The sequence below is a fragment of the Sphaerodactylus townsendi genome, linkage group LG07 (assembly GCF_021028975.2).
Source record: "Sphaerodactylus townsendi isolate TG3544 linkage group LG07, MPM_Stown_v2.3, whole genome shotgun sequence".
NCBI lineage: Eukaryota > Metazoa > Chordata > Lepidosauria > Squamata > Sphaerodactylidae > Sphaerodactylus > Sphaerodactylus townsendi.
In genome coordinates, this window is record NC_059431.1 from 44,051,610 (window position 1) to 44,078,633 (window position 27,024).

A 27,024-nucleotide genomic window follows, 5' to 3' on the forward strand; every position below is an offset into this window, starting at 1 on the left:
GTAGCAGCAGTAAAAGCAGTAAGAAGACTGTAACAAGCATGCTTAAAATGATATAGCAGAAAAAGGAACAGAAATCCAATCAGTAAAAAAAAAATGTTGAGATGTATTGTGCAAATCCTACCTATACAGGAGGCATTCACAATGTCAAGAGTCACGGATTTGTTTGCCACAGCCCCTTCTTCCAAATGAGACAGCACTGATCAAGGCTGGAAATGTTCCAGCCAATGGAGAGGAATTTGCTGCATGCTGCTGACCCACCTACCTTCCCATGGGATATTGTGGGATTAGCCAGTTGCTTGTAAAATTGCCAAGGAGAAATTTGGGAAAGTTCGACAGACTGGCTGCCGGGGGGATCGATTTTCCTGTCATAAAAGAAAAAGCAAGAAACTAAAACCCAGCAACACAAAAAGTGATGCAATTTATCAAGAACTGGTGAGTTGCAAAAATGCAAAAAATAGGAATACCACTTCATGTACAAAACTATGAAAATGCCAGCAATGAAAAATCAATGATCGAATGCTGTACAATTGCTAACATAGCAAGTGCTGGAAACCCAACACAGTACTCCAAAAGTAGTCTCAAAATCCTTAGTAATCTTGTAATTGAATAATATTAGACACTGTGCAGTTATCTGAAATGAAGTATTATCTGCATGAAGAGAAAAGAGAAGGGTCTAGGATTTTTACATGTTTTATTGAATACTTGGTCACTACTCCTTTTCAATACTTTCATTCTTAAATTATAGATCTTAATAGTTTCTTTATCCTTTTTTATGTTAATTCTTTACAGCAATCCCAGATGCTACAGCTATGGAGATAGACTCTCTTAGGTGAAACAGATCTGTGACATCACTTAAGGAAGGTGTTAAAATTAAATAAACCTGGTCTTTGACTGGTTATAGGAGTCCTGTGGGGCAGAGAGGTAAGTGGCAGTACTACAGTCAAAGCTCTGCTTATGACCTGAGTTCTATCCCAATGGAAGTCGGTTTCAGCCAGCTAATGGTTGACTCAGCCTTCTGCCCTTCCAAGGTTGGTAAAATGAGTACCGAGCTTGCTGGGGATAAAGCGTAGATGACCGGGGAAGACAATGGCAAACCATCCCATAAACAAAGTCTGACGAGTAAACATCATGATGTGACATCACCCCATAAATCACTAATGACCTGATGCTTGAAGAAGAGGAGGAGGAGGAGGAGGAGGAGGAGGAGGAGTTGGGATTTATACCCTGCCTTTTTCTCCTGTAAGGAAGAAAAGAAGAGTTCGCATTGATATCCCCCCTTTCCTTTGAGGAGACTCAAAGGGGCTCACAAACTCCTTTCCCTTCCTCTCCCCACAGCAGACACTTTGTGAGGTAGATGGGGCTAAGAGATTTCCAAAGAACTGTGATTAGCTCAAGGCCACCCAGTTGAAATATAAAAGTGGGGAAACAAATCCGGTTCACCAGAACCACTATGCCACAATGGTTCTCACACTGGAGTCTCAAAGTGGCTTACAAATTCCTTCCCTTCCTCTCCCCACAACAGACACCTTATGAGGGAGGTGTGGTTGAGATAGTTCTCAGAAAACTGTGACTAGTCCAAGGTTGGTAAAATGAGTACCGAGCTTGCTTCATGTGTAAGAGCTACTACTGTGCAAGGGAAACAAATCCAGATCACCAGATAAGAGTCCCCCACTCTTAACCACTACATTATGCTTGCACAGGAACAACCTTTACCTATTTTTTCTGGTTATAACATAACTTGTTGGCTGGAGTAGGGCAGGTTGTTAGGATATATAGGGATAATTAGCAAACATTCTGAGCCATCAGGCATGATAGAGGATCAATTCCTGTGACAGTCCAACATACATCTTACAGCAGGATTGGTTGGAAAGGTGTACCCTTGATGTTGAGCATCATCATTCCAAACCTGGAAGAGGTCTTATGGTGCCTCAGGGTGTTGCATCACATGTGGCTTTCATAAGAAACCCATATGGTAAATTGCATGTGTGAACGGAATCAAAGATGGCTATTTAAGACAAAGATGTTGTGTGGTTTCTGGGCTGCATGGCTGTGTTCTAGCAGCATTTTCTCCTGATGTTTCACCTGCATCTGTGGCTGGCATCTTCAGAGGATCCTCTGAAGATGTCAGCCACAGATCCAGGCGAAACGTCAGGAGAAAATGCTACTGGAACACAGCCATATAGCTCGGAAACCACACAACAGCCCAGTGATTCTGGCCATGAAAGCCTTCAATAATACATTAAGACAGAGATGCTGACAACTTTGTCATGACCACAATTATCCGGTGAGTTTACCTTGATTAAACTTATTTATACATGAGCAATTTTCTAACCATATTGCCTTGATTATCTTTATAGAAGTTAGTATTTAACAACATTCTGAGTACTTGTACACTTTTGTGGTAGCCAGCCGAGTTGTGCCTTAGTAATAGATAACTATTTTGTATTACAGCCTTAGGACTTTTTGCATTTGCACTGTCCTCAAGTATTCGTGAATACCAGAAATAAGGCAGTATCCTCTGAGGTCATGGTTATTAAATAAACCTAACTTGTCAATCATTGAATCCTGTGCACTTCTTGCTCTCTTTCCACTTGCATTCCACCTGCACAGTTGAATGCACCCTTTCAATAAGCAGCATTGGATAAATTAAATGTTTTGGTGCCTGTGCAGTCAGAAGTGTTTGCAAGAACTGGCTGTAGGACATGCTAGGGCAGACACTAGAAATACACAGAACCATCTTAGTAGTGAAATGCAGCTTGAAAATTTCTAGCAGAATTGATTATTCTTTTAACTATTTGCCTTTGAAAAATGAGAGCCAGGAACACTCTGATGGTGACAGAGGTGACAGTTGCAACAAAGAAGCATAACCATGCAAACGTATATTCAGATACATCCAAATAGCTCCCTCCTTACAGGATACATGCTGAACCAACCAATGACAGAATACCCCACATTTTGGGCCAGCTTTGGGTGATTCAGCACGGGCCAAGTAAAACAGGTCAAGGGCCTTTTAAAAAGTATTGGGGGGGGAGTTTCCACAGAATCACCCCCCCAAAAAAACCCGCTTCTAATTGTTTTATTGGCCAGAACCCAGGTTAAATGAAAATCACTAAATTAATGACTTTTTCTTTAACCTGGGTTGCAAACACTTCCTGCTTTCCTGTGCAAACTATGACAAGCAGGAAGCGTTCACTCCCCACCATTATGGTGGATTCCCCAGCCAATTCCCCACCAATTGAGTGGATACTGTAATAGGTGGCCACCACGCTGGGCACATAGGTGGGGGAATTCTTGGGTGGGGGTGGATTCTCTGGGAAGGATTCTTGGCTTCATGGTTCACATGGAAACAATGTTTCTATGCGAACTGTGCTGCCTCCTGCCTTCAGGATCCCAGCAATTCTGGCTGGCCCCTGCAGCCACCATGCAAACGGCAGCACATGCAAAAGAAACAGATTCCATGAACTCATGTTGCCTATGCAAAATTAGCCTTTGTCCTGCATAACCCATAATGGCTCAGCTTCAGAACCTGTTTTTAGTTCCAGAGCTCAGCTCCTGACTATGTGAAGCAGCAATCAAGGGGCTCTGGACACGTGCAGTTTTCTTTCATTTTGTTCTTAGATTACTTCTTGTAAGCTCTCCAAGGTGATGCACATGAAGCTGATAGTGCTTGCATGAGTTGACACATATAGTAGTTATTCTGCTGCTGTTGCCTAAATGTTGTCTTTTCCCTCCATTGCAAAAGGATCTTGCCCTCCCTTGATAACACAGGGTTAGGTAATTGAAGGCCGGTTTCTAATTACATTTGGGGGGCTGTTCATGAGTTTATGGCGGGGTTTAGGGTCAAAATAGTCAGTCTACAAACCTAAATCATCATCAAAATATTATTCCAGTATCTGCATTTTGCTCACATATAAAAATCATCTGCTTTTTACTTTTTCCTCTTTTTTGCCTTAAAAATACTTTTTTCCAACTATGATCTCAAACATGAAATTAGAATAAGAACATCCAGAGAAACTGGAATGAAACCACCCACCCTCATCCTGCACACCTATTCTGACTAGCCAGATGTTGACAGCTCCTAAATCTGAGACAGCTGGTTAAGTAACCCCCAGGGCTAACTGCTCCAAAAAGCATTTCTTCACGGTACACATCTAGAATCTCTAAGCTAATTATCAGGGTTGGGATTCTCAACTTAATCATCACCACTAAGTCTCTAGAGTGTGAGAGAATCAAAGAACTAACTCCTGCCTTGCTGAATTGTGCATGAAGTGCAAAAGTCCAGTTCAGTTATAAGATGAGCAAACTTCTGCATATGATGCAGCCTAACCACCAAGGCTTAAGATAAGTAGCTTAATCTATCTTAAACTAACACATGATCATTTAAAAAAACCAAACTGATCATTTGTAGAAAGTCAAGTGTCTAGCTTTCAAAAATCTCACAGAAGACAGAATTCACATCTTTTAAAACAAAATCAATTTGTCCAGAACTATCTCCATGATAACATTTTTTTTCTCTTATTGTACATGAACTGGAAGAGGAAGGCAGTTATTTCCCCAGATGCCAATAACTTCTGTTCAGAGCACACAGATACTGGTTGAATTAAAAATGAACTCAGGTGGAACACATACAATAATTTCTCTCCATCATCCTCATTAGCTTTCAGTTTGACAGGGAATAATGTCAGTGTTATTTTAGCTCTATATTACACATTTATTTTTGCATTTGACATACGCTTTTGCCAGTAAGCTTGTGTATGCAAATTCAGAAGCACAGAAAAGCATGCATCGCTATGCTGCCAAAATATTCAGGGGTTAATCAGTTTGCTGATATTCTGGGGAAATCTTTTTTTCAGGACAAACTGCCCACATAGCAAATTCTGTATCAGTAATTCATTGCCAACTAAAGGTTGGCTTAGATGGTAAAAAAAATTAAGATGCAGATAAATATTAGATTTTAAAGAAATCAGCCAAATTGAAATTATAAGCTCCTTGAATCATTTCAGCATTAAACTGCATTTCTTGCAGAAATTTAAGTTATGTGAATGGAAAATCTTTTCTTGGATATTTACAATTACTTGAATCTTTAGGAGAATGATGTTTGCTACATCCACTTGCAGATGTTCACCCAGTGTGATTTTGTTTTTCTTTATGAAGCAAATCAGTACATGCTTACTTATTACTGCCAGCCTTTAATTGGCAAAGCTTAGACAGAAAAATAAATCAATTCCAATACATAGTAAGTGTGACAGAAAGAGAGAGACTGATGGGACTATCAAAATTATTATGGTACTTCCATAACAGATAGAAATCTAACATGGGATTCTGTGCAGTCCACCACATCCCAATTAGTAGTCTGAAAAATGAACATTTCCACCTCTATGCAGTAAGCCCAGGATATGAAGTCTGCCTGGCAAGAGCATTCAGCAAGCCAAGGCACAGAGGAATAATAGAATGCTTCACAAACCTGAAGAAACATCATTTTTTTACAGTAGCACCCAGGAACACTAGTCTGAAAATGAGAAACACTATACACATATGTGGAACTCCCTTATTCTTCTCTGGTAGGTTTCTCACCCCAGAGTCCTTTGCTAATCCATGTCTTTTTAACAAGTTGTAAGGAGAATTTTACTCCATACCAGGGCACATATGAGGTAAAATGTATGGCAACACATGAGGTAAAATGGCTGTCATCCTTTCATACTTAAACATAAAAATATATTGAGTTCTAAATCACAAATGAAGTCAAAAGTTCAGATAGAAAGAAGCAAACACAGTTGTTAAAATCAACTGTAGTGTTAATTAAATTCATATGCTGCCTTTACTTCATCTTGGAAGCTTACATGATGCTCCCAGGAGGTCTCTCACCTAGACATTGGCCAGACCTGTTTAGTTTCAAAAAGCTGGCTCTATTGTGTGTCCCTAGAACCACTTCTTGGGCCTGAAGGATAAAGAACTGCATGGCTTGTATTCACCTACTATGCATCCCTCATTGCCTCTAATGATTTGTAATAAAGAAAGAAACAAAGTCTCTGTATGACTTCTTTGTTCATCAGGAGCTGAAATTGCTTTATCCTGGGGACCCAGCTTCTGTGGACTCCAAGTGCCAAGCTTCTGTTCGATATCAGCTCCGTATTTCGTGCTGCAGTTCCTGCTCATCTGTTTGCCTTCTTAGCACAGTCTCTTGGAGGCTAATGGCATCTAGAAAATTGCTCTGGAAGGAGTTGTCCTTATGATGGGATGCACCATCAATATAAATGAATACGAAGTAAGATGCTGAGTATAAGATGCAAATTAGTACAGAATGAGATTCACTTAGTTATTCACCAGAGAGTCAGACTTCGGTTGGGAAGCCTCTGCAGAGCTGCCAAACAAAAATAAACATGTTCCTTCTCCCTAGCTGCTGCTGAATAGGGACCGCATCCTGCCATAGAACTCTAATTGAACAGGATGCTGTTGGAAGGAAATGTGTGTCAGCACCAGATTCCCAGTGGAAAACCATAAAGGACATTCATGGAATAACAGGATTAAAAGAGCACCTTTGGCCAAAAGAATCAGGGAGAGTAGCAACCCAGAGCAATGTGGCTACAAAGATCTCTCTTTTTTAAAAATCCCCCAATGATTTAAACAGCATTTACATGAGAAGAAGCAGAAAGACTCCCAAGGAGTTTAAATTATTGTCATGGGATGTAGTAAATTCATTGTAATACATCTGTATTTTAAGTATCATCTTTTAAATATGCTGGATCCCAGAACACTTTGTAAATGCAATAAGAAAGCAAAACATATTGGGATAAAATGCAGAAAACCGTGGGGTAACGATGAAAAGACACAGTGGTGAGCATACAAAAAACAAACAAAACATGCAGTGTGACCATGCAGAAAGTAGGCAGAGGGCCCAGACCAGATGTTCTCTTGCCATATTAAATTATAATAGCTTAGGAGACCATTGCAACCACTGTCCCACTGTACATGTGTATGTGAATCAGCCAGTATGTCTGTTTCCTTGTAAAAAGCACTAACTGCTGATCAAAAGGAATTACCATAAGCAGGGTGTTTCTGCTTTTACAGGTATTCAACAAACTGAGAAAAATATAAGAATTGCTGCTTTAGTAAGAAAGGAAGGCAACTGAAAGTGGGAAGCCATTCAGGAAAATAGTGTACAAGAGATGGAAAAAGTTAAGCTATGGATAGAAAGAATACTTTAGACGTTGCAAATGGTTATGCAGCTCAAATATGATTGTCTCTGAAATACATGGGTAAGAAGGAATAAAGGAAACTGAGCAATTGTAAGTGTAAGAATAGAAATCAGAAGCACAAGATGTGGACACATAAAAAGCCCAAATAATTGCAAGGGAGTCAAAACATGGAATGATGATAAAACGTTGAGGAAAATGGCATAATCAATTGAAAATTTCTCCTTCCTAAGCTTTATGGACATAAATAGGAGCTGTTTGAGAATTATTGCTCCGTACTGGTGTGTTTCAGTGAGACTTGAACTTCCCCAGTGGGTTGTGCTCAGAGATAGGGAGAGAAGAAAAGATATTGGTCGAATCCCCACTTGAAATTTGCATGCAGATCCAAACCTGTTTGTTGTGAAACTGTGTCCTCTTCATCGGAGTTTCTCCCTCCCCACCGCAGCGATTACACAGCAGACACACCCGGTTGCAGAACTCTTAGCAATCCCCACTACCAGGTGAGCTCACTTTGCCAGTCTCCCCTGATTGGCTGGCGTGCCTTGATGGGGCGGGACCTTTTCCCACTGCAGAAACGTACATTGTAGGGGCGTGATAAAAAAAACCAGCATGTAAAAGTTTAATGTTTAACTATTTAACTGTGCAAACAGTTAATCGTTACCTGTGTAAACCATTAACTATTCAAAGTTACATGTTTGACTGTTTAACGTTTGCGTCCTCTTCTGCTGGCCTTCTGCTGGCCAATCGCAAAAGCGGAAACGAAACCAAGGAAAGGCTGCGCGCGCATCGCAGCGCTGATTGGTTGCTCGAATTCCGCATCACACTCCAGGGCAGGAAACAAGTCAGGGTTTCAACCCTCATCCGTCCCCTCGGATCATCTCTGAACTGTGTTAATGGGGTCTATGCCACTTGCAACCAGGTCCTGCCGGAACACAGATTAATGGGGAGAACGAGCGCCAGAAACTGAATCTGCCACACAAGCAATGGGGAGGTCGTCCCTCAAACCTGGTTAGTTTGTGTTCTGAAACCTGGCTAAGACGGTTGTGGGGATTTGACCATTATGTACAGGACAAATGAGGTTAAAGAGCACTTAATATGTAATGAGGAGGCTACATACAGTAGAGAAGTTTATACTGGTTTATACTGAGCCATGGACGGGCTGCTTCCACACAAGGAATCTGGTAGTCATGTTGCTGGGACAGTTTACCATCTGGATTCAACACCCATCCTTTCTTAATTGAGGGATATGTGTGTAGTGATAAATAAGAATACCACAAAACTGCAGTCCTTCAAAAAAAAACCCCACTCAACCAACCACACATTCTCTCTCTGCTGTATTTTGCCATTTTTCTTGACCAAGCCAAGAATAGGAGCTTATCAGTGAGCTCACCCAGCCCCCAAAGGAGGAGGACAGTGTGGCAGCCCCAAGCTTCTGACTGGCTATTCACTATAGATCATTTCTGCCAACAGAGAAGTAAATCAGGAAACACTTTCCACTCATCAGGGCACCACCAACCTTTGTCTTTCCACTGCCACCACTGGACTCTACCAGCCTGGAGCTGAGTGTGGTTCTTGGGGTAGGGGGGCAAGGTTGTTAACTTCAGCTGCTCACAACAACAGTGGCTCTCAGCAATGGCTTTTTTGGACTCCCTCACTTCTGCTGCCTTGTCCAATCCAGTAGTATGAACTGGAGCTCACAGAAAAAGCTGTGGTTCCCAAGTCCCACCTTTGTCTTCATTCTGAGGTTTCTTCAGTCACTGGGCACCCACCCCATTGCCTAGAGTGCTGTAGAGGGTAGCAACTGTAGGAATTGTACTGCTGAATTGCTTGAATAGTGTTGCCACATTGCTCAGTCACAAATGTTTTGAAAAATCAGTTTTATTGAGGTGCCAGCAAGGACACCAAGTTGTTCAAAATTCAAAGGAAGGGAGTGGAAGGGAAATTTCCTTTAATCTAAACACAAACTCTGGCTTCCCACATAAGCGTAACACCCATTGGGCGAAATGGGCGGCTGCCCAGGGCGGAGAAATTTCCTGTCACGTGGGGGCATGAGCAGGGGCCGCTGCCCCGCCCCCACCCACTGAAGCCAATTTCCCTGGGTTGCTGCTGACCTGCTGCTGCTTCACCCACTTCCTGATCTGCTGCTGCTTCACTTGTGTGGCCTCTCTTAGCCTCCGTCCCTTGGCTCCGCCCCCACTTACATTATCTGAGGGAGGCTGAACAGAAAGAGAAAGCAAAGCAATCATGAGGAGGCAGGCAGCCAGGCAGCTGAGCAGGCCAGGTGGAAGAAACTGCTGCTAGTGGTTGTGAAGAGGACTCCAGACTGCCTGAGAGAGTTCCAGAACAGCACCGATTGCCAGGGTCAGATTGGCGGCGTGGCAGAGAGGATAGGGAATGTGTCTTACTCTTACATCATGCCCTCCTTCCCCCATAAATATGCCTCTGATGAGAAGCCCCTCTTTGTTCCCCCTTTGTTTTTCTCAGCAGGTCTTGGGTGAGTTCACTGGGGCGGGGGGCTTGCCAGCTTCAATGGTGCTGGCTCGTTTTGGAGGCCTGGACTTTAATGCCCCCCCCCCTTTTTTTAATGTGAGCAGCCTGGGTGGGGGGCTTGGCACAGAGGCAGCTGACAAACTTGCAGCAGAAAGAGAGAAAGGTAAAATGAAAAAAAGTAAAGGAGCATTTTTCCTAGGCAGACGCTGCCAGGCGAGACCACAGCACCAAGACCCACCAAACAGACTGGGGGATGGGATTTTTTTTCCCTTTCTATTTTGTGGGATCCTCCCTGCCCACCCCATCGAGCAAAAGCCTCCTCCCCCAAGCCCTTGGCCATCTGGGCTGTCCTCTCGTGCCTGTTCTGTTCCCTCTGTTCATTGGTGCCACACTCTGAGTTAATATTTTAATGGGGTGGGCTACTGTAATTCCTGTATGTCTTCCATTCTTCTTCTGTCTGTATGTCTTCCATTTTTCTTTGTGTCTGTTCCTTCCTTCCATCCTGGTCCCACAATGTGTCCTCCCTCCCTCCCTTCCCACAGTGTGACTCCTTTCCTTCCCACAGTATGTCTTTCTTCCTTAACACAGCTAGTGTCCCTACTCATGGGCTTCCTAGGCAGAATGCTGGATTAAATGGGTCTGGGGTCTGATCCAGTAGGGCTCTTTTGATGTTTTTATAGCACTGCTGGGACTCTGCTAGCCACTGGGCAAATGCTGAAGATGGTTAGAGTGTTGGAAATAGATGTCTCCGCTGCCACTCATAAGCCAAATGGCAAAAATTTGTGTCTCCTTTGTTCTAGAGCAGGGGTGGTGGCTATTCCAGTGTTGGAAAGCTTTGTGGGGATGCTGCAGGAGATATGTCCAGTTCCTGTGTCAGAAAAGTAACAAAATTTTACACCGTAAAGGCTGATAACTGTGAATTTGTTGCTACCCATCCACCATCCTCACTTGTGACTGAGGAGATGCAGTGGAGAGCCAGGGATCAGCATCCTGCAGCACTTGTAGACAAGGAGGGCAGAAAGTTGGATGTATACATCTGCTGTGCTAAATCTGAGAATTGGCAGTTATTTGGCAATTATGGCTGCATATCAGTTGTCTTTATGGAGGCAAGTGAATAGTTTCCATCCCCACAACACAATTACTTCTGTTAAATACAAAGCTTGCAAGGGGGTTATGTATATTTCATAAGGTCGACAGCAGGGCATGAAAACCTCTCTTACCTAGATTTGTCTATGTTCTGCAGCAAGAAATTTATTTACTGATTGATTGATTAGATTTATAGGCCGCCTCATTCCCGAAGTGCATCATTTTAATGTGTGTGTTTGTGTGGGAGAGAAATAGAAAAGGGGGCAAAATGTTAGGGAGCATTTGAGCCATTTTTAAGACTATAATCAAACTGAGAGCAACCAGGAGTGATAATGCTTAGTCTCCTCTAAGTAGCATGCATTCCGGGCAGTAACATTTCAGGCAGCAACATTTTAATGAAGGAAGAATTTTGTTGAAACTGTAGAATTTGCTGTATTTAATCAGTCTTTTTTAGCTAGTTGTTTAGTCAAATTCTTAAATTGCAGAGCTTCATTTGCATGGTCTACTGATTTCATTTCATTGAGTTTTCCAAAGTACCATGGTTTCAAATGTTGAAGTTCCCTACTTTTAGCACTATGCACCTTTATACTTTTACCACTAGTTCAGCTGTTAACAGTAATGATTGGTGTGCATAACATTTTATACAAGCAGTTTGAAAGCTCCCCGATCTGTCTAATCTAATGTGAAATTTTGTTCCCAAATGTGAGATTTATCAAATGTGCATTGCTTATTCCACTGGCGTAATGCCCATTGGGCAAAATGTTTATCATATTGTACTATTTTTGGATATCCCACCCTTTTAGTTGCATTAACTTGCCCTGTGTAATCCTCCTTCAGTCCCAATAAGAAAAGTGGACTCCAAATAATGTAATGTAAATACACCACACTGGCTAGAAGGCATGAGCTTGGAAACTGTGGGGGGGGGGATCCAACTGGCAGCCCTTATAAGGACTGAAATATGGGATATAATTTTTGTAAATAAATAAATAATAAATAAAAGCCCACAACTTCACAAAGCGATATTAGTAATATATCAAACTAGCTATTAAGATTGGGGGGGGGGGGAGTTGCAATTTATATTTAATCATTAAGGCACTCACACAGGCACCAGCCCAAATGTTCCTATAGCACAACTCACCTTACTCGAAACTGAGTACAATAGCTTATATGTTCCTCTTGTGAGGTGTAATAAAATTCCATGCTACCTGATACCCCTCCTAACTTTGGTGGCTCTTGATGTTAGGAAAGGAAAGTCAGCAGGCTGTCATGATCAGCCCTGCTTGATCCTGCCATGCCCCCCCCCCCCCGACCTGGGCACTTAAGTCTGTTCAGGCTTTCTGTTCAGATCCCCCACCTTTTCCCTTTTCTCAGACTCATTATCAACTCGTTAGCCACCTGCTATTGCAGCTATCTCAGTAGTGTCGAATTTAGGTTATTTTGACCCTGGTGGGGGAAGGCAGTTTCTTCTTCCGGTAGATCATGGGACTGGAGGTATGCCTTCTCTTCCTTGGGAACTGGTGGGCAGGGTGGGGTGACAGAATGTGGGAGTGACATGGGGTATAATGGTGCTTACAATATTGATTATGCTTAGTTCTGGCATTACAAGTCTGAATACTCCTTTCCTGATGCTGTTTCATAATAACGAAATCAATTAAACCCAAAGTCTTATTATTGAATAGTCCAGGCTGCAACACAGGCCCAGGCCTGTGCTTCTAAAAACTGAGTTTAGGTTTTCCAACTGATCTGGGGAAAAAAAGTTCTGATCTTTTAACAAAGGCTTAATGGGCTGTTATTCAGCAGGTAATGTTATTTACCTCCATACCATGAAAAGTGTATAAAATGGTCTGGGAAATAAATACCACTGGTTTTCACTGTTCCTGCATGGAGAATTTCTGGTTCCTTCAGCATATTCAAGTTTAGTTTATAGAAGCCACATTGATACCTGGACCCTATAATGTTTGTAAATGTTTTGTCCACACTCACCCACTGGAAACAATTCATGGCCACCATTACATGTTTTTTTTCCATTTTTATATATTTTGTTGATGAATCGATGCTTCTATACTTCACAGCTTCATGCTGCGATTCTGCATACTTCACCTCAAAGATTACTCCCCCCCCCCAATAACAAAATAACCCACAGAAATTCACAGGAATGGTTAAAACACAGGCAAGGGGGTACAGAGAGTGAACTCACAAAATGGTATCAAGGACAGCAGGACAGTTTGGGGACAGCAGAGAGGCTTGGAAATTTTTTAAAGAGATACAGAAGCTGGGGAGATGTTTTGAAAATCTTTCAGCCTCAAGAATCATATTCATTTAAAATGTTTTGACACTGGTAATGAAATGTTTTGGAAACCAAAGGGGTAAAAACAATGCAGAACTCCATGGAGGAAACATTTTATTTGCTGCCTCAAGGCATTTCAAAAGAATTGTGTAGAAAGGGCCCATGTCTACTACTTCACCTTAAATTTAAAACATTGTACACCTCATAGTTAGGGTGGTCAGTTCAGGATTGGGAAATACTTTGTGGTTTTGAGAGTGGAGCCTGAGGTGGGTGGGCTTTGTGAGGGGAGAAACTTCTGTGATGCATAATGCCATAGAGTCCACCTTCCAAAGCAGCCATTTTCTCCAGGCGGCTTGATCCCTGTCACCTGGAGATCAGTTGTAATAGCAGGAGATTCCCAGCCACAACCTATGGCAACCCTACTTATAGTGTTTGCCACTGCTTGGAGAGAAAAGAAATTTATGACTTGAAAAGTTAACTCTCACCCATGCAAGATGTTAAGTTGAATTTCAAGAAGAGTGATCTTGCAGCACAACTTGGCACAGATATGTTGATTCAATCAGAGTACTTCACCTACAAAGCTTTATATCATGGTCTTGGCAGAATCCCAAATGTTCTCCTATATCAGCTGCTATTTTTCCTTGAACTTACTCGAAATAACCATGAATGGATTTACCGTCCTCAAATTACTAATGCTTAACAGCAAGTATTTTGTCAACATTCTACTAGGCAACCTAAGCCTTCTGCATGTTGACAAAGAATAAAAATTAAAGTCAGGGCTGCATAGAAATCCACACACTGAAAACCAGCATTTTGGAGGGATTTCACATGCTTTGTTACCTTATATTGGCCTAGTAATGTTTGTTTGGTTCAGTCAGTCTTTTATCTGCTGTGCAGCTACCACACTATTAGGAATCTGAACAATTGGAAGCTCAGTTAATGAAAATTAGGAATTCTGTAGCATTGAAGAGCTTTGTGGCTTTTTGTTCCCAATCCTATCTAACAAGTCCCCAAATGCTGCTCCATAATTGACAATGAGCTAATCGTTATTCTTTTTCAATAGCAAACTTGATGGTCCTTTGTCAGTCTGTAGGATAACGAAACTGGACCACCTGCAAACATAGTTGAAGTCTCTGCAGGCTCGGTGGCCAAATGAACACTGAGCCTACCCATTGTCCTCAAGGAGTAATAATGAAGACAGTTATTATTCAAAAGTAATAATGAAGACAGTTATTATTCAAAAGGACAGAGAGAGGCAGTTTACCTTCTTTAGTATGCTAGACTTCTTTAGTATGCTAGGGGGAAATTAAGATCAGAGGATTTGCACTGTAAAATGCATATCATCCCCCCCCCCCAGTTTCTCCCCAGTTTCTCCACCCCCCACCCCCCACCCCCAGTTTCTCCCAGGTGAATTTATCTCTGTAGTTTGGAGATTATTTGTAATTTTTACATGATTGCTTGATCCAACCTGGAGGTTGGCAACCCTATCTACCGGACTGAAGCTGAAGTCCAAGACTTTGTTCCCTAACTGGGTTAGGAGAGCTCTGAGTTCAGGTTGCCTTGTCCAAGTTGATAAATTCCGAGAAATTCGAAGGGAAACCAGAGGTTGACAAGAGGGGAGGAAAGGGGATCTTAGCAGGGTACAGTACTAAAGCGTACACCCTCCAAAGCAGCCATTTTCTCCAAGGAAACTGATCTCTTTAGTCTGAAGATCCATTCTAATTTCAGATTTCCATTCCTGCATCTAGTGCATTCCTACTTCCTAACAGTGAGCAAAAAAGGCCTAGTTAAAGCTTCACCCCTTGAAATCCAATTATTACTTTCTGCCCGTCTCAATTGAATTTTCCCTGTTTACTTCTCCCAGTTAAGTTCTTATCACTATTAACAATGTATCGTGACAGTTATTGGCACCTACCAAGGCTGATAATAGAAATGCCAGCTCTAAGAACATAAGAACATAAGAACAAGCCAGCTGGATCAGACCAAGTCCATCTAGTCCAGCTCTCTGCTACTCGCAGTGGCCCACCAGGTGCCTTTGGGAGCTCACATGTAGGATGTGAACGCAGTGGCCTTCTGCGGCTGTTACTCCCGATCACCTGGTCTGTTAAGGCATTTGCAATCTCAGATCAAAGAGGATCAAGATTGGTAGCCATAAATCGACTTCTCCTCCATAAATCTGTCCAAGCCCCTTTTAAAGCTATCCAGGTTAGTGGCCATCACCTCCTCCTGTGGCAGCATATTCCAAACACCAATCACACGTTGCGTGAAGAAGTGTTTCCTTTTATTAGTCCTAATTCTTCCCCCCAGCATTTTCAATGAATGCCCCCTGGTTCTAGTATTGTGAGAAAGAGAGAAAAATTTCTCTCTGTCAACAGTGTCTACCCCATGCATAAGTTTGTAGTCTTTAATCATATCCCCTCAGCCAGCCTCCTCTCCAAACTAAAGAGTCCCAAACGCTGCAGCCTCTCCTCATAGGAAGGTGCTCCAGTCCCTCAATCATCCTTGTTGCCCTTCTCTGCACTTTTCTATCTCCTCAATATCCTTTTTGAGATGCGGCGACCAGAACTGGACACAGTACTCCAAATGCGGTCGCACCACTGCTTTATATAAGGGCATGACAATCTTTGCAGTTTTATTCTCAATTCCTTTTCTAATGATCCCCAGCATAGAGTTTGCCTTTTTCACAGCTGCCATGCATTGAGTTGACATTCCCATGGAACTATCAACTAAGACGCCTAAATCCCTTTCCTGGTCTGTGACTGATAGCACTGACCCCTGTGAAGCGTGTATGTGAAGTTTGGATTTTTTGCCCCTATGTGCATCACTTTACATTTTGCTACATTGAACTGCATTTGCCATTTCTGGAGCCCACTCACCTAATTTATCAAGGTCCGCTTGGAGCTCTTTGCAATCCTTTGTGGTTCTCACCACCCTACATAATTTGGTATCATCTGCAAACTTGGCCACCACGCTACCCACCCCTACTTCCAGGTCATTTATGAATAGGTTAAAGAGCACTGGTCCAAAAACGGATCCTTGGGGAACACCACTCCCGACATCTCTCCATTGTGAGAACTTCCCATTTACACCCACTCTTTGTTTCCTGTTTCTCAACCAGTTTTTAATCCATAGGAGGACTTCCCCTCTTATTCCTTCATTGCTGAGTTTTCTCAACAGTCTCTGGTGAGGAACTTTGTCAAAAGCCTTTTGGAAATCCAAGTAGACAATGTCCACCGGTTCACCCCTGTCCACATGCCTGTTTACACCCTCAAAGAACTCTAGTAAGTTTGTAAGACAGGATTTGCCTCTGCAAAAGCCATGCTGACTCTTTCTCAGCAGGTCTTGCTTTTCTACATGTTTTATAATTTTATCTTTAATGATGGATTCTACTAATTTACCAGGAACAGATGTCAAACTGACTGGCCTGTAATTTCCCGGGTCCCCCCTAGATCCTTTCTTAAAGATTGGTGTGACATTGGCCATCTTCCAGTCTTCAGGGATGGAGCCTGATTTCAGGGATAAGTTGCATATTAAAGTGAGAAGATCAGCAATTTCATGCTTGAGCTCTTTAAGAACTCTTGGGTGAATGCAATCTGGGCCAGGGATTTGGTAACATTTAGTTTATCAATGGCTGCCAGAACTTCTTCCTTGTCTACCACTATCTTCGCTAGTTCCTCGGATTCGCCTCCTAAGAAGCTTGGTTCAGGTGCAGGAATGTTCCTCACCTCCTCTTGGGTGAAGACAGATGCAAAGAATTCATTCAGCTTCTCTGCAATCTCCCTGCCATCTTTTAGCACACCCTTTGTTCCTTTGTCATCTAACGGGCCTACCGCTTCCCTTGCTGGCTTCCTGCTTTTGATGTACTTGAAGAACTGTTTGTTGCTGGTCTTGATGTTTGCAGCCATGCGTTCCTCATAATCCTTTTTTTGCCTCCCTTACAGCTAACTTGCTTCTCTTTTGCCACCATTTGTGTTCCCTCTCATATTCTTCATCAGCCAAACTGGACTTCCATTTTCTAAAAGACATTTTCTTTTTTCTGATAATTTCCTCAACCTCTCTTGTTAACCATGGTGGCTTTCTTTTGGACTGGGTGCTGCCTTTTCTAACCTGTGGAACACATTCCAGCTGAGCTTTTATTACTGTGTTTTTAAATAACCTCCAAGCATCCTGGACAGTTTTGACTCTCTTGATTTTCCCTTTCAGCTTCCTGCGCACTATCCCCCTCATCTTTGAGAAATTTCCCTTTCTGAAGGCGAATGTAACTACATTAGTAGTTGCCACTTGTTCGCATGCTGAGATACTGAATCTGACAGCATTGTGGTCCCATCGGCTCAACAACACTGACTTCCTGCACCAGGTCCTGGGTCCCACATAGAATTAGATCTAGGATCACCTCTCCCCTGGTTGGTTCCACAACCATCTGCTCTAAGCCACAGTCATTTAGCATATCCAGGAATGCTCTCTCCTTACTATGACCTGAACATGCATTTTTCCAGTTTATATGGGGATAGTTAAAATCACCCATTACCACTACATTTTTGTTTTTGTTGGCCTCTCTAATTTCTTTTTCCATCTCAGAATCCTCTTGTGCACTTTGGTCAGGGGGACGATAATATATTCCTAATATTAAACTGTCCTTCACACCTGGTATTGATATTCACAGTGATTCTGTAGGGGAACCAGCTCCCCTTGCATTGTCTATTTTATGTGATACTATGCTCTCTTTGATGTAAAGGGCAACTCCACCCCCAATCCTATCCTTCCTATAGAGCCTGTAGCCTGGTATAACAGCATCCCACTGGTTCTCCTCATTCCACCATGTCTCTGTAATGCCCACTATATCAAAGTCCTCCTTCAAAACTCTGTACTCTAGATCCCCATTTTAGGTCGAATGCTTCTACTATTAGCATAGAGACACCTGTATACCCTGTCTCTGTCCTTAACCTGGGATTTATGTGCTTTACCCTCATGTCTTTTGTAGACACTATCCCTTGTCACATGCACATTGCTATGTTCCTCGCTTGTATGTGGTTGATTTAGAAACCCCCCCCTCTCTGTCTGCATCCCCATGGACTCTGTATTCCGAACCAAAGTCACCTCAGCTCCTGTCGGCTTTCCCCCAGTGATCAGTTTAAAAGCTGTTCTGCCACCTTTTTAATGTTGAGCGCCAGCAGCCTGGTTCCTCTTTGGTTAAGATGAAGCCCGTCCCGTTTGTACAGGCCTACCTTGTCCCAAAAGGTTCCCCAGTTCCTGACAAATCTGAAACCCTCTGCCTTACACCACCTTCTCATCCACGGAGACCCTGTATCTCCGCTTGCCTAGCTCGCCCTGCGCGTGGAACGGGTAGCATTTCTGAGAATGCCACCTTGGAGGTCCTGGACTTCAACCTGTTTCCTAGCAGCCTAAATTTAGCTTCCAGAACCTCCTGGCTACATTTCCCAATGTCGTTGGTGCCAATGTGGACCACAACTGCTGACTCCACCCCAGCACTGTCTAAAGCCTATCTAGACCGCGTGACATCCGCAACCTTCGCACCAGGCAGGCAAGTCACCATGCGGTCATCACGCCTCTCACAAACCCAACTCTCTACATTTCTAATGATCGAATCACCCACTACAAGGAGCCCCCCACCTCCCCGGGGGTATCCTCAGTGCGAGAGGATAGCTGATCACCAGTTAAGGAAGGGATCCCATCTAAGGGAGCATCTTCCCCCACCTCAGACTGGCACCCTCCATCCCCAAGGCCTTCATTCTCCATGACATCTGAAGAGATGTCACCTTGGGAGTGGGACCCGGCTGTTAGGTCCCTGAAAGCCTCGTCTGTCACCCTCTCTGCCTCTTTCAGCTTCTCCAGGTCTGCCACCTTGGCTTCAAGAGAACGCACATGTTCCTTGAGTGCCAGGAGCTCATTGCAGCGAGGGCACACCCACGACTTCTGTCCTAGTGGCAGATAGTCATACATGTGACACTCAGTGCAAAACACTGGAAAGCCCCCATCCCCCTGCTGGCTTTCTGCCTTCATATCTGATTTGTTTAGATATTTAAATATTAAGCTTTTAGTCACTGCCCCCCTGGAGCTATCTGCACGTACTATCTGTCAAATATGTCCTTATTAATTTAAAAAACAAAAAAATTAAATTAAAATTGGTTCCAGAGACTGAACTAAAGCCCCACCTCTCAGGACAAAAGCCCCACCTCTCAGGACAAAGAGGAACAAGAGATGAACTCTGTTAACCCCTGTTAAGCCCCACCTTCCAGATTCAGCAGCCTTAGCTCACAGGAGCCTTACAAGGAGAAAAAGAGATAACCCCTGTTAAAATACACTGTTTTAAAAGCTGTGGCTTTGAAAAAAGCCCTCCAAAATGAACACCAGCAGGTCACTCTGCTCTTCCTGGCCAAGTCTTCTTCCCACTGCTGCTACTCCTCTCTGCTGGTTCCAGAGACTGAACTGGCTCTGAATTACTGAACTGGCTCTGAATTACCATCAGCCATTGCCTCAAAGCGAATCATCGGCACACTAATAATCTGTATCATTATTACACTGTAGTTAAACAGTGGTATTTAGTTCTCTGGTTGCTTCAGTGGCAGGGGCAAGAGGAAATTCAGCATCCTTGCTGAATTAACTGTTTAGTTAAGTTTAATTTTTATGGTTAACTGAAACCTCAGAATCACAAAGAAATATAATGAATGTATTAACCAAATGCCAAGCACCTGCTTGAAAGGAACCCAAAAAACCTGTTTTTTAAAAAAATAAAGGACATCTGAACATGCTATCTTATTATTTTATATATATCTACATCATCTGCTATCCATGATTTAACCTATGATACAACTACATCTGTTCTGTTCACATGTGCCAACTAGCTGAGTACTGCTGTTACCACTAGCTGACTATTGCTGTCAACTCAGAATGGCTAGTTGATGTTTCAGCAATGGATGCTAATTGTTCAGTCCCCTTTTGGCTCTATTAAATGCCGAAATAAACGGAGGGGCAGGCATGTGCATATGAATGAGAGAAGGAACAACAAGCTTGAGTTCATGGAAGAGGGAAGCTGAATGAAAACACCAAGAACTCTTTGTCTGTGGAATTTCTGTGGGATCTGCTGTCCAGTTCTTTATCTATATACTAACAGGCCCAGCCACACGTTGCTGTGGCAATTGTCCTTCTCATCACAGTCTGCAACCCACACAGATGTCCATGCAGGTCCAATGATCCCCAGCATAGCCTTTTGGGGTCATCAAATGGAATCCCTCTTTTCCTTTTCTGGGGCAAGGGGGCTATCCCAGTCAGGGATACTGGGGCAAGGGGGCTATCCCAGTCAGGCAGCAGAAGCAGGGTGGTGAGGCGCTCAGATCGAGGCCAGCTCCCTGGGTTCTTAAAGGACCATGTGCAAAAGAAGCGGAGCCAGTAGTGTTGGTTCGCCCCCACCCCGTGGATTTTCTTAGAAGAAAAAGGCAAACTCCTTTAGTAAAAGAGAGCTGTGGCGAATATGGGTGAGGAAGTGGGTAAGTGGTGGTTGGATGTGAGGGAGGGCAGAGTGAGGTGTGTGAGGATGAGCTGGCCTGGTGCGCCAGGAAATAGATATTTTACCTGGCTCAGGCATGGACTTTCGGCAATTTGAAGGTCCGATTACCTGCCCCACAACAGGGAGGAGCGTCATGTGAAAATTTGGGGGCAATCCGCCTAGCCATTTCGGCGTTAGGGCATCAGTAACAAAAACTGTTAGCTTTTTATATCTATATATATATAAATCTAACAGCATGTTTGTCCCTGATGGCCTCCCTCTGAAGCTGCTGGACAGATCGCCCCCAAATTTTCACAGGATGTCCCTCCCTGTTGCGGTCAGGTAATCGGACCTTCAAATCTCCAAAAGTCCATACCTGAGCCAGGTAAAACGTCTTTTTCCTGGCACACCAGGCCATGAAGCTGGCTGTGTTTAACTGTCACACTTAGAATGTTCGTGCAGCCTGTCTGTGGCCTGAGGCCTTGGTATACTTTTAGAATGTTCGCGCAGATGGCCAGAGATGAGTGGAAGTGAAACACATACACACTTTGTCATGTGAGATGTCAGGTGGGTTCCCCCCCACACACACACAGGTAACTTTCACTCTCTGTGCCTCACCCACTGCTACCACACAATACATCCTCACACACTTCACTCTGCCCTCCCTCACACCCAACCACCATTTACCCACTTCCTCACCCATATTCGCCACAGCTCTCTTTTACTATAAGCGAGCTGGAGTTTGCCTTTTTCTTCTAAGAAAATCCGCAGGGTGGGGGCGAACCAACACTACTGGCTCCGCTTCTTTTGCACGTGGCCCTTTAAGAACACAGGGATCTGGCCTCGATCTGAACGCCTCACCACCCTGCCTCTGCTGCCTGACTGGGATAGCCTACTTGCCCCAGTTCTGCCTTACCCAAGCCAGGACTGTGCGTGTCAACCAGCCTCATGGACAGCAGGATTCGCACTCTGGACAGTTCCGTTGTGGAATGGGAAGGGTTACCTTATACTAAAAAAACAAGACAGCGCCATATAACGATGTGCATTGAAAAGGGAAAGGGATTCCATTTGACCACCCCAAAAGGCTATGCTGCGGATCAATGGACCTGCATGGACATCTGTGTGGGTTGCGGACTGTGATGAGAAGGACAATTGCCACAGGAACGCATGGCCGGGCCCCGCTAGTTTGTCTTAAAATGCCAACATGTTGTAGTGTCCTGGGAAACCCAGGTTCAAACCCCCACTCGGCCATGGAAAATTGCTGGGTGACCTTGGGTCAGTCACACACTCTCAGCCCTGGCTGTGGCTAATATTTTGATGGGAGATGTCCAAGGAGTACCAAGGTATGACACAGAGGCAGGCAATGGCAAATCACCTCTGAACGTTACTTGCCTTGACACATCAATGTCACCGTAAGTCAGATGTGACTTGATGGCAAACGCCCCCCAAAAACCGCCTCCAGAACTTACTTGCTCACCTCCAAAGGGAACAAACTTAGGAAGTGATTCTCCTGAAGCTTCTTACCACTCAGAGATGTGGATAAAACTTGCACAATGATACCTTCATAGGATATCCTAAAGGGGAGCTGTTGAAATACAGCCAGTGAAGCCCACTGACATGATAGACTGGCAAAGTCAAATCTCTTCAGAAGGAAAAATTAAGCATGATTACTTAATGCAAGGCATCACTCAAGCCAATCAAATCGTTATTTTGGGAAATCATAAATTTGTATTTAGTGTCAGTGTGTCACTCATTAAAACCTTATAAGAATGATTAGAAAATTGTCTTAATAAGAAAAACGTTAACTTGGTTTAATTGCTTAAAATATATGATTACGTCACTATTTGACTGTCAGGAAGTCACTGATCAGTTCTTTGTCACTGATCATCAATAAATCCTTGCTTCCATACATTAGATCAAGCCAAATTCTTTCATGACCTTGCATGAAACAGCTTTAGGGATGCCAGCTCCAGGTGGGACCTGGGAATCCCCTGGAATTACAGTTCATCTCTAGACTACAGAGATCAGTTCCCATGGAGAAAATTGATGTTTTGGAGGGTGAACCTTCATTGTACCCCACTGAGGTCCTATCCTCCCCAGGCTCAATCCCCTGGATGCAAACTGGATCTGCTTACTCTACCTCCCATTCCTCCAGTGGCCAGAAGGAACCTGGCAACTCTAATTTACAGTTTAACTGGGATTTATTAAGAAGTTTGACGCTATATCCCCCCACCCTCCCACTCAGGTTGAACAAAGACTTGAGATTTCTTACACTTGACAAGTATTAACTGGAATGAGCAGACATTCTTTTGCTGTCTAGCTGTAAGAAAGTCTAATGATACAAGGATTTGAGCTGACAGAAATACCAAGTCACACAGGAACCTCCAGGATTTGACACTAAGAGGGTTACCAAATACCTTGACAATTGCTTCATCAAGAGAAGACAATGGAAAGCCCATCTACACTTGATGGTCATTTCAAGAATTACTTTTGGTGCTCCCCACTCCATGACATGTCTGGTGTACTTGGGACAAATGATCTTTGCAATCCACCTGCTACTTTTTCACCCCTCTCCAAGCCTGCATCCGACTCCAAAATTGTCCCATGATGCTACAGGGGATTGTTTGTTGGTCTGCATTTGGAGGCAATGTTTATAGAAGTCACTTACCTTCTGATTGGTCAAAGGTGAAACCCCGCCTTCCTTTGATATCCTGAAATAAGGATTATCAAGAAGAAGGCCTTTGTCAGCATGCATGTGCATGCTGACACATACTGGAAGTAAATATCTAGTGTTGTTCTGAGATACTTCATCAATGTCAGAAGAAGTTAAAACTTCCCTCAATCATGGCACTTATACCAACGTCATTTCTGTATGGTCCAAATATCCTGGGTTGAGCAAGGAAAATATACTGGTTTGGCCAAGAGGTTCACATGGTTCCTGGTCCTAAAGCAGGTTTGTCCCGTGATATTTCCCTCATCCCGGGATTTTCAAAAATCAACACTCTAGCTATTCTTTTTTTAAAAATCCCACGTTGGCTACCGTGTAAACACCACGGGAGCAGAACCAGTTTATTCCCCCCCCCGACCACTCCCCTGATCTCCCCACCTGACATCATGTCAGTTTTCAACTCTGTTGAGCCACCAACTGTTGCAGCCTGCCCTTCCCAAAACGTTCCCCCAAGCACGTTTTCTGCTCCTGGTGTCAGTTGGGTGCCATTTTGCCTGAGTTAATCAGGAGTAGATTCCCAAAATGTCCCCGTTTTCTTTTCTGTACATGTACTGGTTGCTCGGAGCGCATAGTTAGATGTGCATATAGATGTGCACTTTGGTCCTATTGTTAGTGGGCATATCATGGGGAGGAGTCTCTCGTTTTCCATAAAAATATGAGAAAGTAAGTGGGAATGTGATGTGATGCTGCGCTGCCACTTGCCATGTTGAGGCCCGCGTTGGGACCTATCCAGAACTGGAAAGTGGGGGCTTCATTTCCCGGCCCAAAAAGAGGGTGCAAAAATACTTGGGATGATGCTTAAAGCCCCTTTAAATGAATGCAGTACCACAACAACAGCATATCAGAACCAACTTCCTTTACATTATCTTTGCAAAACCCACCCATTACAGGCATTATTTTAGCATAACTAGTGGATGGCCTCTTAAGTTTTCTTCACTCAATTAAAGCTTGACATAATTACATTTCATGCTGTTATTTTTTGTGCTTCATGCTCCCTTGACCCTGCTGTTGATTTTGTTTTCATTCCCCTACATAAAATGACTGTCTAGTGAAGATTCACTCACTGCATCCACAGATGCAGGCTCTAGTTCACAAAAAGCTCATGCTGGAATAACATTTTGATATTCTTTCAGATTCCTGCTTAGTTGTGGTCCAGAGGTTTAATTCTAAAAAGGGCCAATGCAATAGATAAGCATCACTAAACCACCCATGACTAGTAGTACTGGCAATTAGGATGATAATGAGAACAAGGGGAAGACGTGATGCCAAATTTACAGAATTGTACAGGATGTGGAGCAAGGCTGGGGGAAAAAGAAATTCCTAAGTGAAACCCACTGGCAGTGTAGTATCAGAATCCTAGAGCTGGAAAGGCCATTATAGGCCATCAAAGCCAAAAACAAGAACAAAATCCATGTGATGCCATTTATTAGGATGAACTAAATTGACACATAACTTTGTGCAAACTTTTGAGTTCACTAGAATTCTTTATATAGCTGGACATTACAACATTTTAAAAGATGTCAGGTATCCAAGAATTCTGGTCAGTACTGAGGCCTCTGACATGGCTAAACATGGTTGAAGCATCTTGATGTATTCGTTTCCACGATGGGATGACTTGCAGATTCGCTCTCTTGAAAGAGAAATTGTAACATCAGAAGTAATCCTTAAATCTGAAAGAAGGCATTTTTATGCAGCAGACCTACATTTTCAGACTCTTGCAGAATGTGCAAGTGTGTCTCAAGGGATTTTGTAGGAGAACTGAAGAGGCTGTTGTAGGGTTATGGGAGGTGAGTTGCAGCTGAAAAGATTTCAGAACAAAGACCATTTTCAAAGATACAAGAAACCTCCCTGCTCTAATGCTGCACAGTATTATTCCTTGCATGCATATAATGCTGTGGGGAAAATGTTTTAACTTTGGTATTATTTCACTCACTCCAGAGTGTGAACTGTATTTTTCCTTATGTAGCCCTTCAGAAGAGCAAAACTCTGTTGAATTCTGTACATCTGTGAGGTAGTCTAACTACAGGATGCTCAAGGGATTCAAATGCCTAACAGGTTAAGTGCAGTTTTATTTCTGACATTGTGTTTCTCCAGTGAAAGAATGCAAGGAATAGGACTTTCTGATTTGCCTCCCCCCCCCCCCCTTATCCTTGTGCCCTCATTCTATCTTCTGTTTCTTTCTCTCCACAAATCTAGCATAAAATGAATACCAGTAGGATAGATATTAAGGAAGTAAGAATGCAGTCTAGAATCTGTCAGGACTTAATGAAGCATTTCAGATCTATTTTATTATCAGGATTATTTGTCTAATACATACATGGGTTTGACATATTTAGTACTTTATATATTTTTTTCAATAATCTGGTCAGCAGAAGTCTTAGAATGTAGGTCAGTTTAACCATTCCTTTTCCTTTTTGCTTGGGAAGGATTTTTCTCTATTTCTTGTTGCAGGAAGTATCTAACAGCAGGGTCATTCAGTAACCTCAATTGTAAATATTCCTGCTTCTTCATGATTTTGAAAACATTGATTCAATGTTTAGTGTTACAAATGAGGGTGGGTTCACCTGTCATCATAAACTTAAGTTTGTATAATTCCCTAAATTTTTGTGCCTATAACGTGGTACCTACCCCAACATTTGGGACCTGAGAATCTCAATTTTTATTTTAAAAATATCTGTAGGCTCTAAATGCCATACAAATGGATGTAGGAAAGGAACGAGATATCACCACTGAGAAGGCCCCGGTCTCAGCACTCACTCATTTCACCACTTTGAATTTGGCCTGGAAACAAATTGGTAGTCAGTAAAGCTATTTAAATTCTGGTGAGATGTGTTTCTTCTATTAAAGCCTAGCAACTGTATTCTAATCTGGTTGAAGTTTCCAAACAGCCTTCATAGGCAATCTCAACACCATTTCAGTTATTGAAATGTAATGTATTACGCAGCTCCTCATAACATGAGAGCAATTCTGCATGCAGCTATTAGATTCAAGAACAAGTATATTTTCCCTTTATCGTTTAGCTCTGGATTTCTTAGCACAAGGCTTAAACAATTCTGTGTCAGGGGACACAACCATAACATAAACCATAACTCTCTGAATTCACCTAACCAAAGATCTGTTAAGCATTACACATCCTACTTGATTGTAGAAAGATTCATGCAGAAAAGAGGATCCAAGTGAGGAAAACAACAATCCAAAAGGGAAAAACAACAATGCAAAGCCAGGATAAACTGTGAAGAGAGGATCCCACAGAACACTGGCAAGAGGGCAATCTTATCTCACCAGTGGCTATATCACACCTTTCAATAGCACTGAAGGAGGCCTTGTCAGAGAGATCTGTGGAGAAAGAGGGAGTTCTGTGTACAGTTACAACTGTGACATACCTTTCCCATAGAAGAAGTGTGCTTAGCAGTGCAATCCTTAGTAGTTACAGCCTCCAAAACTCATTTATTTCAGTGCACTAAGATGGATGTAACTGTACCTAGGATTGCACAGTTAGTGATCTGTCTGCATTCACTAGTAGCACTGATGTTGCTTTTGTATCAGTTTCTTCCTCCTGTCATGGCTGATGACTACTGCCATCTCTAAGATAAAAGCACTTTCAGCACATCTAAGGTTTATGCCAGGATTCAGCGAGCTACAGACAGGTTTTTTTAAAAAAAATAGGGGGTTGGTTGAGAGTTTTAAATTATTATTATTAATAATAATAAAGCATCAACAAATAATAATTAATATA